This window comes from Spermophilus citellus (genome assembly GCF_964194105.1).
Source record: "Spermophilus citellus genome assembly, chromosome: 11".
Lineage (NCBI taxonomy): Eukaryota > Metazoa > Chordata > Mammalia > Rodentia > Sciuridae > Spermophilus > Spermophilus citellus.
In genome coordinates this window covers 23989414-24002265 of record NC_138192.1, presented here as the reverse complement: position 1 = coordinate 24002265, position 12852 = coordinate 23989414, and the positions used below count along the sequence as shown (strand labels likewise).

Genomic DNA, 12852 nt, shown 5'->3' with positions numbered 1-12852 from the left:
TGTACTGATATTGGGGTTACCACAGAGATTAAGATCTGGTTAGAGCCTTGAATAATTTTAAGGCCACAAGGGGTGAAATATGTGTGAAAATATGAACCAAACACAATAAACTATTAATCAATAAAGTTATGTATGATAAACCCACACTTTATTATGTTTTAGAAACTGTGGATAAAATACCACCTCTAAGATAATATTTTGCACTTAAGCTAATATAAATTATTTTGACCACTAAGTCTTTGTTATTTTTGGATTGAGGCCTCTTAAATATGCATTAGCCTCGTGACTAATTATATTCTCTACACCTTCTGTTCTCAGAAACACTAACATTCTTTCCATTTGGCTAATAAAGAGTCTCTCAAGCTTACATCTTATGTTTGAGTTGCTTAATTCACTAACATATATTCTTTAGCTGCTTTTCTTTTAAATATAGGCCACATGGAAGCAACTAAAAGGTAATTGGTGTGAGCTCCAATTAAGAATCATCAAATTTCTGGGTTAAAATAATCAGAAAACTCTGCTTCTAGATTTCTTTTTCACATTTTTTTTTCACCCAGAAGTTTTCTATTTATACTAAAAATCATTATTTTTATAATTTTTAGAAAAGCTTCCCCAGTATATGCTACCTTCCAAACTAGATATGATTAACTTGAACAAAGTATTGTGCTTAATTGAACTCTAAAGCAAGAAAAATAAAGGATTGTATAATTTTCAGGATTTTTACCTGATATATTAGTTGGAAAGTCATATCTCTTTCTACTTGTGTTTAAGTTATATCTCAGAGAAGACAATTATCCTTCCTGGATCAATGAAAGATATTGAAATTTAACTCACCCAATATAGCCAACCTATGCAATATTTCTTTGCACAATGCCTGGGATGGACAGATATCTATTAATATATTGAAATTCTAAAAAATAAAGTAGGATGAAGGACTTCCACACTGGCTCTTATATTTGTGAACCAACTACAATGAAAAGAGGCCATCTTTATGGCAATGGAAACTCTTACCTCCTGGTGCCATTTGATATCAAGTGTCTTAATTTGACACGAAAACCAACAAACACACAAACATACAATTTATATTCTCTGTGATTGTCCTCCAGTGCTGAAACTATCTTTCTATTTATTATCCTACCTATATATTTTTTTCTTTTCACAACATTTATAATTTCTTCCATGACAGTCTCTACATATTTAAGAATGATGCTTCTCTCCCATGTAATCTCCAACAGGGTACAGTATTCCAGGTGTTTTTCCACTGACACTTAGAACAATGGAATATTCATCTCCTGTGTTTGAGAGAAGCATTGAGCAACAGAAATGTAATACAAACTTTTCATATGTTAAGTTTAATTTTTAGTAGCCACACTAATAAAAAGTTGAGAAAAGGTAAAATAAATTTACTAATCTATTTTATTTAACTCACTGTATGTAAACTATTGTTTCAAAATATAAAATTTCATTAACAGTTTGCAGTCTTCTGTTTTATATTAAGTCTGCAAAATCTGGAGCATGCATTTTATACCTCAATTCAGATTAGCTATATCTCAAATGTTCAACAGCATGCACGGCTGGTGGTTACAGTTCTAGATAGTTTACTTTTATTAACTCAGCCTAGAGATAGGTCTGTGTTTCTAAAGTTTATATCTCTCAGCATAAATTCATAATGACACCTGTTCTATAGAAATACCCAAATTGTCTGGAGGTGTGGCTCATTGGTAGAGGGTTTGCCTAACATGTCTAAAGCCCTAAATCCAATCCCAGCATTGCAAAAGCAAAACAAAGCAAACATAACCTTCATCAATTACTCAATTACTATCCATCCTTCTGTACTTTGAGAACCAGAGTTTTAGAAATCCCATGTTTAAAATCACTCTAACTGCTATTAAGTTTAATGATGTTAACTGGCCAGCATTAGCACTTCCAGATTATCTGTCATATTAATTCTGTAGCCCACTAAATCAGCTCTCCATTCCAGCCTACTCATTGAAAACTGTAATTATATTCTTTTATATATTTATTAAAACTCCTTTAAGCATACGCAATAGGAAAGGTTCATGAAAATAATACCAGCTTATGATATATCGAATCCCATGCACATAATACTAATCACAATCCTATGAGCATGAATCTTCAACTACTTTTAAGACCACTGAGGATATTGTGAATGGAGTGTTTTTCCTCATTTCCGTTTCAGAAGTTTTGTCGCTGATATACAGAAATGCCTTTGATTTATGCGTGTTGATTTTATATCTTGCCACTTTGCTGAATTCATTTATTAGTTCTAGTAGTTTCTTTGTAGACCCTTTTGGGTCTTCTAGGTATAGAATCATGTCGTCTGCAAATAGTGATAATTTAAGTTCTTCTTTTCCTATTTTTATGCCTTTAATTTCTTTCGTCTGTCTAATTGCTCTGGCCAGTGTTTCGAGAACTATATTGAATAGAAGTGGTGATAGAGGGAATCCCTGTCTTGTTCCAGATTTTAGAGGGAATGCCTTCAATGTTTCTCCATTCAGAATGATGCTAGCCTGAGGCTTAGCATAGATAGCTTTTACAATGTCGAGGTAAGTTCCTGTTATCCCTAGTTTTTCTAATGTTTTGAATATAAAGGGATGCTGTACTTTATCGAATGCTTTTTCTGCGTCTATCGAGATGATCATATGGTTCTTATCTTTAAGTCTATTGATGTGGTGAATAACATTTATTGATTTCCGTATATTGAACCATCCTTGCATCCCAGGGATTAATCCTACTTGATCATGGTGCACAATTTTTTTGATGTGCCTTTGTATCCGATTCACCAGAATTTTATTGAGGATTTTTGCATCTAGGTTCATTAGAGATATTGGTCTGTAGTTTTCTTTCTTTGAGGTGTCTTTGTCTGGTTTCAGAATCAGGGTGATGTTGGCCTCATAGAATGAATTTGGCAGAGCTCCCTCTTTTTCTATTTCCTGAAATAACTTGAAAAGTATTGGTATTAATTCTTTTTTAAAGGTTTTGCAAAACTCCGCTGTATACCCATCCGGTCCTGGGCTTTTCTTGGTTGGTAGTCTTTTGATTGCTTCTTCTATTTCATCCATTGATATTGGTCTGTTTAAATTGTGTGTATCCTCCTGACTCAGTCTTGGCAAATCATATGACTTAAGAAATTTATCGATGTCTTCACTATCTTCTATTTTATTGGAATATAGGTTTTCAAAATAATTTCTAATTGTCTTCTGTATCAAAATATCCACAAAAAAATAAAATAAAATACTTGGGAATCAACCTAACAAAAGAGGTGAAAGACCTATACAATGAAGACTACAGAACCCTAAAAAGAGAAGTAGAAGAAGATCTTAGAAGATGGAAAAATATACCCTGTTCATGGATAGGCAGAACTAACATTATCAAAATGGCAATATTACCAAAAGCTCTCTATAGGTTTAATGCAATGCCAATCAAAATCCCAACGGCATTTCTTGTAGAAATAGATAAAGCAATCATGAAATTCATATGGAAAAATAAAAGACCCAGAATAGCAAAAGCAATTCTAAGCAGGAAGTGTGAATCAGGTGGTATAGCGATACCAGATTTCAAACTATATTACAGAGCAATAGTAACAAAAACAGCATGGTACTGGTACCAAAACAGGTGGGTGGACCAATGGTACAGAATAGAGGACACAGAGACTAATCCACAAAGCTACAACTATCTTATATTTGATAAAGGAGCTAAAAGCATGCAATGGAGGAAGGATAGCATCTTCAACAAACTGTGTTGGGAAAACTGGAAATCCATATGCAACAAAATGAAACTGAATCCCCTCCTCTCGCCATGCACAAAAGTTAACTCAAAGTGGATCAAGGAGCTAGATATCAAATCAGAGACTCTGCGTCTGATAGAAGAAAAAGTTGGCTGCAATCTACATATTGTGGGGTCGGGCTCCAAATTCCTTAATAGGACACCCATAGCACAAGAGTTAATAACAAGAATCAACAAATGGGACTTACTTAAACTGAAAAGTTTTTTCTCAGCAAGAGAAACAATAAGAGAGGTAAACAGGGAGCCTACATCATGGGAACAAATTTTTACTCCTCACACTTCAGATAGAGCCCTAATATCCAGAGTATACAAAGAACTCAAAAAATTAGACAATATGATAACAAATTACCCAATCAACAAATGGGCCAAGGACCTGAACAGACACTTCTCAGAGGAGGACATACAATCAATCAACAAGTACATGAAAAAATGCTCACCATCTCTAGCAGTCAGAGAAATGCAAATCAAAACCACCCTAAGATACCATCTCACTCCAGTAAGATTGGCAGCCACTATGAAGTCAAACAACCACAAGTGCTGGTGAGGATGTGGGGAAAAGGGTAGACTTGTACATTGTTGGTGGGACTGCAAACTGGTGCGGCCAATTTGGAAAGCAGTATGAAGATTCCTGGGAAAGCTGGGAATGGAACCACCATTTGACCCAGCTATTGCCCTTCTCGGACTATTCCCTGAAGATCTTAAAAGATCATACTACAGGGATACTGCCACATCGATGTTCATAGCAGCACAATTCACAATTGCTAGACTGTGGAACCAACCCAGATGCCCTTCAATAGATGAATGGATTTAAAAAATGTGGCATTTATACACCATGGAGTATTATGCAGCACTAAAATGACAAAATCATGGAATTTGCAGGGAAATGGATGGCACTAGAACAGATTATGCTTAGTGAAGCTAGCCAATCCCTAAAAAACAAATACCAAATGTCTTCTTTGATATAATGAGAGCAACTAAGAACAAAGCAGGGAGGAAGAGCAGGAAGAAAAGATTAACATTGAACAGAGACATGAGGTGGGAGGGAAAGGGAGAGAAAAGGGAAATTGCATGGAAATGGAGGGAGATCCTCATTGTTATACAAAATTACATATAAGAGGTTGTGAGGGGAATGGGAAAATAAACAAGGAGAGAAATGAATTACAGTAGATGGGGTAGAGAGAGAAGATGGGAGGGGAGGGGAGAGGGGGATAGTAGAGGATAGGAAAGGTAGCAGAATACAACAGTTACTAATATGGCATTATGTAAAAATGTGGATGTGTAACCGATGTGATTCTGCAATCTGTATTTGGGGTAAAAATGGGAGTTCATAACCCACTTGAATCTAATGTATGAAATATGATATGTCAAGAGCTTTGTAATGTTTTGAACAACCAATAAAAAAAAAAGACCACCAAATTTCACTGGCAGTCACCACATAATCTAAATATAACTTCACAATAATGTCATGATGTACTATCCAAAGCCTAGGTGCAATTTAATTATTTCATCTCAGGATAATGATGCAAAAGAAGCCATCAATGAGTCCCATCACTTGATTTTCCTGCCCTAGCACACTCTATCCCCACGTGGAATCACAGGTGTTCCTATATGACAAGTAGACCCTAAAGGAAGTGATGGTTTATGAGTTTTAAGGCTAGGTCAAACAAGGCATTACAGATTCTCCTTTGAAGTAAGCCACATACCATGCAATGAGGATACCCAACTAGCACAGTAGAAAGGTTCACACAGGAATAACGGAGGCTCCTAGACAATAGTCACAGGAAACTTCCAGCCCTGTGACTGAACTTCTTTGAAGTCCATCCTCAATCTCAGCCTAGCCAGCAGATGACTGCAGCTTCCACAACTGGCATCAGTCGCCTAAATGACCCCATTGGGGACTGCACATCCGAGCCTCTCCAGCATCTCTGATGCACAGAATCCATGATCACACTTAAAATACAGTTTTACACCATTAAATCTGGCAGTATGCAGCATTAGTTATTCAGAGTAATATGTTTATAGTTAAAATGACTGTGTTTTGCTAATGTAGTATTTACCAAGGTATATCTTTTTGTACTCTCTTACAAACTCATCCATGGAAAAGAGAACTGTGTAAGGAAACTATCTTGGGTTGCAATGAATATATTTTCTTTTATTAATGACTAGTAACATAGTTTTTTTTATTAAATCTTTGTGAAGACTTATAATGGAGAATTCTGCTAACTCTTATTTATTCTAATAATTCCCAACTCTATGTGGACTAACTACTTTCTCCATATTAAGTCTATTAAAATTTTGTGTAGAGCACATGCAAAATTTTGCCATCCAACGAACTATAAGGAAATAGGTAATTTCATTTCCTTAGATATTTATCTGACAGTAATAAAAATGAATGTCAAAGATTTAATTCAATAAATACTTTCAGGGATTTATTAAGTTAAAGAAAAATCTACTAGCTTGATACATTTATATATGTAGATACTTGTTTTAAGAATGTAAATCCCTAATTGCAAAAAATAACTTTTACATTCCCTATATCCATATATTATTTTTTTAAAATGCTGTTTCAATCGTGTGGCTGAATTAGTTTAAAATATATTTCAATAGATAATTCTTTGCCATTCCTTATCATCTTTATTGTTAAAAAGAAGTTAAGTGGGTAGAAACTTTAGGAACAATATCTATGTCAGGAAAAATCATACATTTGATGGGTATGAGAAGGCAGAAAAATTGCAGGATGAACTAGAAGTCACATATATTAGAATATGGTCACTTACCTAGACTGTACTTTTCCTGAATTTATCATTAATAGGATTATTTGAAATATTAATGTACCCAAGTGTATGAAGCTTAACAGCCTAGACAATCCCAGGACCAGACCATGCACTCCCACAGACTTCTTAAATACGTCTCTGTAATTGTAAAGCACTGAAGTATTAAGACAGAGAATTTAATTAGATAATTCACTAGAGAAGAGTTACTTTTTCAAGCAGTAGTGCATGCAGGATTCATTTTACAGTGATTACTTCTCAGATAAAATAGGTATTTATTATAAAAAGAATTTTGCCCACAGACCTACAGAGTACTAGGGACCTAAACTAAAATGAAAACATCCTTTCCTAGAGAGTTGACAATACTGTTCTGCAGAGCATTAAGTTTGGAGTTCAGAGGTCAACACAGCACATGTAGCCCAGGTAAAACTGATGTTTCCTCTGTCACATAAGAATTAAATGAATCTTTCAGCTACTACTTTTGCATTCAGAAAGAGCTCATTCTCATGCAGATTTATGTACTATTATGCATAAAGGGCAATTCTAATTATGCTGAAGCGATAGTAAATTTGATTAAAGTTTCTGCTGTAAACATAAGACATAATAAGGAAGAAGTTGACAGTGTAAAACAGTTATCTAGTCTACTTAACATGTATTTTAAATCCAGGCAATAAGAAAATCGTAAATAAGAATTAATTAAAAGAGATTTAAAAACTATTGTTTTTACTTTGTGTTGTTCTTTAAAAAATATATTTCTTACATTTCTCCATAAAATATATAGTATTTGTGTTAACTTTTCAAGGATGATTTAAAAATTTAACTATTAAATAAATTGAATCAACCATAATTCCAAATATAATTGGATGATATATGATGAGAAATAGATTTAATGGTTAAATTCAAACAATAGACATGATTCAGAATAACAGAAAAACCATTCAGTCTGATGTTGGGACTGTCAAACACTGAATGATAATTCTTTTTTTAAAAAAAAAAACTTCTATTTTTATTTATTTGTTTAGTTTTTGGGTCTGTGTTTTGAATCCAGGGGCATTACCACTGAACTATGTCTCCAGCTCTTTTTTTTAATTTTAATTTTAAGATAGGATATCAGTAAGTTGCTGAGGCTGGAGGTATGCATCACCATGCCCAGATATATGATGTTTCTTAACCACAGATATTCTTATTCCCGGATTTTATCATATCAACATTTAATCATATTTTGAAATATTTTATTTATGTTTACAAAAGATTTTAAATTTTTGTCATTAAAAGGCAATAGTTTAGATAGTAATCTTTAAGAAACAATTTCAAAAGTCTAGATATTAAAATAAAATATATAATCACTAAGCTTAGACCAGTATAATAAATGGCACCTGAATGTTAAACATAATACGTATAATAAAAGTTTCTGCTATCTTCCAATTAATAAATTAGAATCTAGTTGATATGATTTCAAGTTAATGGAAAATAATTATTTAAAAGTATAGATTAAATACATAAAGACATTAAGAACCTTTCTCAAAATAGTAGGGTAATGAAAAGACTGGGGACTTTGGAGATAGAAGAATGGGACTAAGTTCTTACTCTGAAATGGACTCCTAAGCATATTGCATAACATCTCTAATTCTTCGAACTTTCTAAAATATGGTGCCAATCTCCATGAATCAGGGACTTTGGGGTGTTTAAAGTGATAAAACAGGGGCTGGGGATGTGGCTCAAGTGGTAGCGCGCTCGTCTGGTATGCGTGCGGCCCGGGTTCGATCCTCAGCACCACATACAAACAAAGATGTTGTGTCCGCCAAGAACTAAAAAAAAATATATTAAAAAATTCTCTCTCTCTCTCTCTCCTCTCTCTCTCTTTAAAAAAAAAATAAAATAAAGTGATAAAACACACTTCTTGTGTTAGTGGCACAATCTGAGTGTTCAACAAATTCTTGCTTCATCTTTGATGATAACATTTTGAAACATATGCCAAAGAAGAAGAAGGGTAATGAAAAGGAAAGAAGCAACGAGAGGACTAATCTAGCACAAAAGTGTACTATTCCTGTATGTATTTTATAGTGTGATCACCAGTAGGTGATACAAATTATGATATATGAAATGGCATGTTCTATAGTAGGGAACATGGACAATCTAAACATTCAACTCTTGAAAAGTATGGATAAATTTTGCAAATGTTTCATTGAACACATTTTAAATATATAAGGTGAGCCTTAAAATGTGTTATATCCTACTCTCTATAAAAGTAACAAAACAGGAATTATCATTTACTAAGCATTATCTTAGGCAGAGGCTATTATCCTGATTTCACACAATATACAAAAACTAACTCAAAATATATCAACAAACTAAACAGAAAAAATAAAAGTCTTAGAAGAAATCATAATGATCAAACCTTATGACCTTAAATTTTGCACTGAATTTTTAGAGATGATACCAAAAGCATGTAGAACAGAGAAAAAAGGAATTGATCAGATGCCTTCAAACTTCAAGAAATTTTTGCATAAAAAGACTTTTTATGTGAAAAGGAAGACTATCTCTCAAATGTGAGAAAATATTTGGAAATCATATATCTGATAAAATTACTAACCACAATATGAAAACATCTTAAAATAAACAACAAAAAGACCAAAACAAAAAAAAAATGAACAAAAGACTTGAATAGATATTACCCAAAAAAGAACTTTAAAAGCAAAGTGAAGAAGAACGTGAACATATGCCAAGCATCATTGGCCACCAGGGAGGTACAATTCAAAAACCAAAGGAGACATGGATCCACACACCACTAGGATAGATATGTTAAGAAGAGTAGAAAATCACAACTTTGCTGAGGACAAACAGAAATTTGAATTCATAGATATTTCTGGTCAAATGCAAAATGGCACAAACGCTTTAGAAAATATTTTGGTGTTTCCTCGAAAAATTAAATAGAATTATATGACCCAGAAATTTTACTTCTCTTTAAACCCCCATATTTGAAAAGAGATACACATAGAGCATACTAAAGTACACACATTTTCATAGACTCACTATTCGTAATATGTGTGAAACATCCAAATTTGCCCATTAGTGTATAAACAAATAAGGGTTCATACATAGAATTAGATATTATTTAATTACAAAAACTAATAAAATACTGACACATGCTACAAAATAGGTGAAATTGGGTATTAAGTAAAAGAAGGCAGATTAAAGGCTACTTGTGCTGATTTTATTTATATGAAGTTTCTAAAATATATAAATTCATATCTAGACATATCATATTACCAGTTATCCCTGTAGAGTAGTAGAGAATGGGAATAATAGCAGGGTTCAGGATATTCTTTAAGCAGGATTGAGATGTTTTGGGAGCTTGGGGGTGTACCTTGATGGTAGAGTACATGCTCGGCACTTATTACACGAATTACACAGTTTAATTCATTTTGTAGCATGTGAATTTTAGTGTAATAAAAATCATGATATATTTATTCAGAAGTGCATTTCTGGAAATGCATTCCATAGAAATATGAAATTAAAGGAAAAATAGTTATTCTTAAAATATTTTTAAATCACGGACAATATTGAAACAGCTAAAGTTGAGGCACTAACGTTCAACAACAAGAAAGTTACTGAAATCCAAACACTGGGTTTTTCTGTTTGGGCCCATGTGCCTTAGAAAAAAGATAAAGAATGAATCAGTACAAGCCACTTCACTAGCCTGCAGCTATTCTTCCCTTATGGAAGGAGCCTGGATCAGTTTCTAAATCCTTCTGATCCTGCACTTTCCAGCTTTTCTGGGCCTAGCTTTACTCCTTTCTGAAATCAGGATAATAGCCTCTGCCTAAGATAATGCTTAGTAAATGATAATTCCTGCTTCTTTACTTTTATACTTGGGAAGAAATAAAAATAATGCATCAAAACAATTGGTTTTAATGGATGTGTTTGGGTGACTGGGTTTTGTATGACTGGTTTGAGTCTCTTTTTTAAAAAAAAATAAGTTTTAAGTTTCAATTTAGGAGATTTTCTTCACTTATAGTTTCTATAAATTAGAAGTTTTTATTTTGAATTATTGCAGATTTACAGACAATTGTAAGAAATAAAACTGAGACATGCAATGTATCCTTGACCCAGCTTTCCTCAATAACAACTTGTACAACTAAACTGTAAGATTACAAATAGGATGGTGACATTTCTACAGTCAAGATAAAATGTATCTATCTCCAGCTCATGCTGCTCCTTAATATAAAAAGTCACTCCCACATCTCTTAAAACTATTAATCTGTTCTTCATGTGTAAATTTTCCATTTCAAGAAGTGTTACATAAGTGGAATTATATACTTCATCAGATTTGGGAAGTTTGTTTTTCAACTCAGTTTAATCCTAGAGATTCATCCAGGTCTTTGCAGTTATATCAAAAGCTTCTTTGTGGGCTGGGGTTGTGGCTCAGTGGTAGAGGCCTTGCCTAGAATAGGCAAGGCACTGGGTTTGATCCTCAGCACCACATAAAAATAAATAAATAAAATAAAGGTATTGTGTCCAACTACAATTAAAAAAATAAAAACCTTCTATTTTTTTTTTTTTTTTAATCTCTGAGCTGAATGCTATTCTGTGACTCCACTGGTTTATTTAACCATCCCACCCATTGAAGAACATCTTGATTATTTTAAGTTTTGGCTATTGACAAAAATAATCTATAAATATTGGAGTAGAGGTTTCAGTGTAAACATAGATTTCATTTTTTTTTTCAGATAAATGCTCTGGAGTGAATCTGCTGTGTTGTATGGTAGTTACATGTTTGTTGTTTAAAGAAACTTCTAAAAAAATTCAGAACCCTGGTATCACATTATGTATTCACAGCAGCAATGTTGGAGCGATCCAGCCTCTCTGCATGCTTTCCATCATGTAGTGCTATTACTATATTTTTAAAATTTTGGCCATTATAATAGTTATGTAAGGATATTATTTTGTGATTTTAACTTGCTTTCACTCAATGCTAATGACACTGAAATATTTTCATGTGCTTATTTGCCATCTGTGTAGCCTCTCCAGTGAAATGTCTTTTTATGTCTGGGTCCACTTTCTGATTGCAGAGCTGTTTTGTTCTTGCTTTTAAGTGTTCAATTGTGAGAATGCTTTATATATGAACATTAGTCCTTTGTCAAATATGTGAAATGCAAATATTTTCTCCTAGAGGGTAGCTTTTATTTTCATCCTCACAGAGAGGTCTTTCACAGAGAAATTGTTTTTCCTTTGATCAACTATGCTTTTGCTGTATGATTCAACTACTTCCTTAGCCTTACACCCGAGTCTTTTTTCCTATGTTTCCTTTCCTAAGGATTTGATAGATTTACATTTACTTTTTAAAAATATTTAATTTTTAGTTTTAGGTGGACACAATATCTTTATTTTATTTTTATGTGGTGCTGACGATTGAACCCAGTGCCTCATACATGTTAGGCAAGCACTCTACCACTGAGCCATAGCACCAGCCCCGATAGATTTACATTTAAAATTTCAACTCATGATTTATTTTGAGTTTGTGTAAGGTGCAAGGCTGAGGTCAACGTCTTTTTGTTTTTGTTTTTTTCACCTTATATATATTCAATTATTCCCACATCCTTTTGTTGGCAAGACCATCTTTCATCTACTGAATTGCTTTTGCACCTTTGCCAAAAATCACTTAGACACATTTATGAGGATCTGTTTCTGAATTCCATATTGTTTTTCATTGATCTATGTTTCTATCTAGCAGCTAGATCTAGTCTTGATTATTAGAGTTCACTCTCAGTTCAATATGGCAGTTATTTTAAATTTAAAAATTTCAGACAATGTTATTTTTGAAACTATTTAGTATATTTTAATAGCTTTATATCATATGATTTGCAATATCTGCAATTAAAGATAACATAGAACAGAAGTTACAAAAAAGGACATGATATATAATAGGTAAAAAGGCCTTTGATTACAATCCCTCATCTTTTTCAGCACAAATTAATTATTATAAATAAAAAATATAAACTCCTATAAAATATATAGCAACTGTATATTCCAAAGGAATAAAACCATCAAATAGCAGGTCTTTCATGCTGTGAAATTTCATGTATTCAAAGGCTCTCAAAGCATTATATGAGGCTGCCTGCCTAAGTCCATAAATTTTTATTGTCCATCTTAATTAAGCTCATAAAACTTTCTTGAATGATTTCCAATCATTTATTCTTTATAGAAACTAATCTGCTGAATTGTGTTTCCAACATTCACTTTGCTTTTTAACTGTGAGAATTATATCTACGTA

General features: G+C 33.1%; 1 protein-coding gene across 1 annotated transcript in view; it reads right to left on the bottom strand.

Annotated features, from left to right (window-relative positions):
• DPP10 (dipeptidyl peptidase like 10) overlaps positions 1-12852 on the bottom strand; it is a gene marked incomplete at both ends in the record, with an annotated part of 611721 nt that overhangs the window by 261991 nt on the left and 336878 nt on the right. The gene's annotated exons all lie outside the window — the stretch shown is intronic.